The 5358-nt window shown below is 40.8% G+C and overlaps 1 non-coding gene across 1 annotated transcript; it reads left to right on the top strand.

Moving 5' to 3' along the window:
* The first annotated feature begins 1832 nt into the window (after positions 1 to 1832).
* LOC136121719 (U6 spliceosomal RNA) lies at positions 1833 to 1939 on the top strand. Its single transcript, XR_010655742.1, has one exon. It is a non-coding gene; the product is annotated as a U6 spliceosomal RNA (small nuclear RNA).
* The last annotated feature ends 3419 nt before the right edge of the window (positions 1940 to 5358 follow it).

Here is a 5358-nt window from a genome sequence, read left to right as displayed (position 1 = left end):
CTATACTATAGCCTCCAGCCCATCCGAGTGACCTTCCCATCCTCCCTGTACATTCACATGACATTACTGGTCAGTACAAGATTCAATGCTTACATTACTAAAACTATGTAACCATTAGTTACAGATAAGCCACACGGATGACTGCATGTCTTTTCTTATACAAGTATGCTTTTCATTTCCTTCATTTTCAACTTTCTCATCACTAATTCAGCCCCCAAATTTCTGACAAAAGCTCTAATAAACCTCTCAGTACAATCAACCACATTATTTATCAGTTCAATTTTCACTGAGATGTCCCTCTCGAAGCCCTCCAATCTGTGAGGCTGCCCTCAGGGCCTCCTGTGGGACAATCTCCCTGTGATTTCCTCCACTATTTTCCTGGGATTTCTTGTGCCTCTCTCCTGTTTTAGCTCTGCTGCTCCAGGATCTCACGCAGTCTTCTTTTTTATTTAGTCCCCCAGTTTCAAATATTTCCTCCAGTAGTGTTACAACTGGTCACGTGAAAAGTTACTCTAAAAGAACTTTGTGCCTGAAAATGTCTTCATGCTAACCTTACACTTGGTTGACAGTCTAGCTGAGTATGAAAGTCTTAGCCGGAAATGACTCTCACTCAGAAACATGAAGGCATTGCTCTTCTGTCCCCCAAGCTTACAGGTGCTGAGGTGAAGAAGTGTGATGCCATTCTCATTCCCGATCAATTGAGTATCAGCTCTTCTCCTCTCTGGAAGTTTTCAATATCCTCTTTCAAACACCTCCAGTGTTTGAAAGGTTATAATAATGTGCCTTGGTGCAGATCTTTTTATTCGTTGTGTTGGGTGTGCACTGGACCCTTTTAATCTAGAAATGCATGACCTTTTGAGCTAAGGAATTTTCTGGTAAAACTTCTTAATTTTCTCCTTCCCATTTACTCAGTTCTTTTTTTTTCTCTCTCTCTCTCACACACACACACACACACACTCTCTCTCCCCCCCACCCCGCCCCCACCTCTCACAGTTCTATCTCTCTGGAGACCCCTAATTAATACAACTTGTTAAGCATGAAAATAGTAATACGATTTTGTAAAGAAAAGCCTGATGTCTGGAGATGCACGCTGTATCTAGGGGTAAAATGTCATGATGTGTATAATTTACTTTACAATGGTTCAGCAAACACACGCACACAGATAAAGCAAATACGGCAAAATGTTAACTACTAAATACACGGGATGAGTGTGTGGGTCTTTATTATATCCTTTTTACTTTTCTGTTCAAAACTTCCCAGAATAGAAAGTCAAATCAAATAAGAAAATGAAAAATCAGGGCAGTAAGTAGGAATTGGCACTGTTGGGGATTCATCTGATGGCTCTGGTAATCAAGTAGATGAAGTTTTAAAAGCTTCTTCTGTAGAGAAGTGGGGTACACAGGAGACTCTTGAGCAGGAGGGAGGCAAGAACTATTATCAAGACTACTGCTCACCAGGAGTTTCGAGAGCTATACTGTCAGTGAAGGGATGGACCAAGGAAAAGAAGTCTATCCATTGGCCTACGGATATGGGTGTCCTCAGCTCTGTATTATGAGAAAGAAGAGTTTCCCTCTAAGAATTTATAATCATGAGCCTGTGCTCAAGTAGATTTGAGCTACAAATTTATACTACATGCCTGGCCTAAGAGCCCCTGGCCTTAGAAATTAAAATAAGACGATGGTCCATGATATTCCCTGGACGCCAGGAAAAGCAAACAAAAACCTCTCTGCAGATTCAAGCCCCCAAATCAGGATGTACTATTTTTCCATGTTTAATGCGCTCCCAATCACTGGTCCATAATCCAAAAACTACTTATAAAAAGCTGAATGAGAGTGCTCACTTCGGCAGTACGTATACTAAAAGTGGAATGATACAGAGAACATTCGCGTGGCCCCTGCGCAAGGATGACACACAAATGCGTGAAGTGTTCCACATTTTTTGAATTGGGAGATTGGGATTGACATCTATATGCTACTATGTATAAAATAGATAACTAATGAGAACCTACGGTGTAGCACAGGGAACTCTACTCAATGCTCTACAGTGACCTAAATGGGAAGGAAATCTAAAAAAGAGGGAATATAGGTATACGTATAACTGATTCACTTTGCCGCACAGCAGAAACTAACACGACATTGTAAAGTAACGATACTCAAATAAAAATTAATTTTAAAAAAAGTTGAATGAGACAGAGACAGCAGACACAATAACTTGTTTAGCAGCACTGCTGAACACCCAAGAAATTCACGTGCTGGAAATACTAGATATTAATTGGATATAGACCATAAAATAAGCATAGTTAAAAACATTTTTCAAAAGGGACTTATAATGTGAGAAACTAAAAGACTATCGGACTTCCCTGGTGGCGCAGTGGTTAGGAATCTGCCTGCCAATGCAGGGGACACGGGTTCGAGCCCTGGTCCAGGAAGATCCCACATGCTGTGGAGCAACTAAGCCCGTGCGCCACAACTACTGAGCCTGTGCTCTAGAGCCTGCGAGCCACAACTACTGAGTCCGCATGCCACAACGACTGAAGCCCGCATGCCACAACTACTGAGCCCGCGCACCTAGAGCCCGTGCTCCGCAACAAGAGAAGGCACCGCAATGAGAAGTCCGCGCATCGCAACAAAGAGTAGCCCCTGCTCACCACAACTAGAGAAAGCCCACGTGCAGCAACGAAGACCCAACACAGCCAAAAATAAATATTAATTAATTAACTAATTTTTTAAAAAAGAAGACTATCATGGGCCCTAGTCAGATTTAATTCAGAAAGGAATAAAATAGAAATTCAAATGAAAAATAGAGATATTGAAATTAACAACCAAATGGGTGGACTACTTCCAGACGACTGAAGTGATCGTGAAACACTCACACAGATAATAATGATAAAAACATGATTTTAAAGAAGTTTTTTAAAAGAGCAACCCTGGAGAGAGTCTGAAAGAAGAAGAAGGATGAGAGTTTACTCTCAAAAAATTGTCACAGTAAAGGGTAAGAATTGAGAGTTTATGTCTTCCTGGCCTGAGGTAATGCCCAACTCTTACAGCTAGAGCTGTAAAAAGAAAAATAGCAGTGGAAAACCACAGCCTTACCAGCTAAGGTGCCAGAGATCAGAGTCCAAGGCTGAAAATGGAGCTAGAAGTCTACAGGAAAAATACTGGCAGCAAAAAATAACCACAGAAGGAATATACAACTCTGAGTATAAACTCTGCCCAAATCCCTGGCTGAGAGGTAAACTACGCATGTGTAGGAGGAGGTCCTAAGCAGCCTGGTAAAAAAGTGGGCAGGAGCCAGAGACAAATCTGCTCCTGAATAACAGAGTTATGTGCAGCCCTATCTGTGAGTCTGCTGCCTTTTTTTTTTTTTTTTTAAACTGAGTAAACTTTCCAACCATGCACAAGTCAGGTGCCAGAAAGTTGGATCTTATGAGCTTGAAATATAAGGGACAGAGCCCCAAACCATCCAAATAGCTAGAAATTGGGCAGAAGGGAACCCCTAGAAGAAAATCAAAAAAGAATGACCTCCATCTCTGTTGAAATCCTTGACTAACCAGCAAATCATAGAGAAAAAGGAAAAATCACAAAGGATCAGGAAAAAAAGTAGCAATGGAAAGCCATAAGAATACAGATATTAGCAGCTGCATATCAGAAGGGTGACAAAGTTTGCAGTTGGAGCCCAGACAAGTTAATTGCCTACTAGAACCAATTATATATCTATATCTATCTATCTATCTATCTATATCTGATATATATATAAGATGAATACAACAGAATCTACAGTTGCCGTAATGTACTATCTACAAGGCCCAATTTTCAACCAGAAGTTACTACACATGCAAAGAAATATTAAAGTGTGCTCTTAGGGCTTCCCTGGTGGTGCAGTGGTTGCGAGTCCGCCTGCCGATGCAGGGGACACGGGTTCGTGCCCCGGTCCGGGAAGACCCCACATGCCGCGGAGCAGCTAGGCCCGTGAGCCATGGCTGCTGAGCCTGCGCGTCTGGAGCCTGTGCTCTGCAATGGGAGAGGCCACAACAGTGAGAGGCCGGTGTACCGCAAAAAAAAAAAGTGTGCTCTATACTCAGGGGAAAGGGCAGCCAATAGAAACTGACTCTGAAAGGTTCCAGATGTTGGGTTTAGTAAACACAGACAAGCAGTTACTATAAATATGTTCAAAGAATTAAAGGAAATTGGGGTATAATATCAAATGAACAGCTAGGAATTCTCAATAGAGAAATGGAAACTAAAGCAAGACAGAACAAATGGAAATTCTAGAGGTGAAAAGTAAAAAACTGAAATTTTTAAAGTTTACTAGATGAGCTCAACCACATTTGGGGGTGGCAGAACAAAGAATCGGAGAACTTGAAGACAGAAAAACAGAAGCGCCCAAATGACAGAAAGAATAAAGACTGGGGAAAATTAAGGAGAATCCCAGAGATCTGAGGGTACAATGTCCAAATGTTCATTACGTATGAAACTGGAATTCCAAAGGATGAGGAGAAAGACAAAGAGCCAGAGAAAAATATATGAAGAAATAATTGTTGAAAACTTCCCAAATGGGCACAAGGAAACTCTTAGGGGTGATGGAAATGTTCTGTGTTTTGACTGTGGTGGTAGTTCCATGTGTGCATACCTTTACCAACACTCATCTAATTGTACAATTTAAACAGATGTGCTTTACTGTACATACACTGTATCTCAATAAAGTTCAAAAATGTAAATGATGAAATATACCTCTCCTGTCCACTAAAAAAATCCTTACAAGATGGGTTAAATATTATGGACACATCTAAAGAGAGAATATGGGTAAACAGAAAAAAAAATCTGAAGAAATTAACCAGAACACCGTGAGATCAATGAGAGCTCAAGAGACAAGGAAAATAGAATGAAAGGAAGAGCTGTGGTATGAGAGATGAGTGGAAATGGGGACTGATGGTATTTGGGGCAATTTTCACTGAGAATTTTCCAGTTTTGATGAAAGACATGAATCCTAAGGTTTAGGACACCTAAGAAGTCCTATGCAGTATAAATAAAACTATGACCACGTCTAGAACCACAGTTGTGATTATGGAGAATGCCATAGAGAATATCTCAAAAGCAGCTAGAGGAAAGAGTGGTTACCTATAAAGTGGCATTTATACTGGCAGCAGACTCTTCAGCACAATAGTGGCCAAGAAAGAGTAGAATCTGGTCTTCTAAATGCTGTGAAAAAATAAATAACCCACTCCCTGCTGATACTTCGTAACCAGCTAGAGTCATTTCTGAACAGCACCTTCTGCTGTGAGCTTTCTTATTACCTCTTCACTCCCAGTCCATCAAAATATGTCCAGTCTCTTAGGCTATTAAGGGATTTTATTTAAAG

The sequence above is a fragment of the Phocoena phocoena genome, chromosome 3 (assembly GCF_963924675.1).
Source record: "Phocoena phocoena chromosome 3, mPhoPho1.1, whole genome shotgun sequence".
Classification (NCBI taxonomy): Eukaryota; Metazoa; Chordata; class Mammalia; order Artiodactyla; family Phocoenidae; genus Phocoena; species Phocoena phocoena.
The sequence above is the reverse complement of the archived record's forward strand: the minus strand, read 5'-3'. Positions and strand labels throughout refer to the sequence as shown.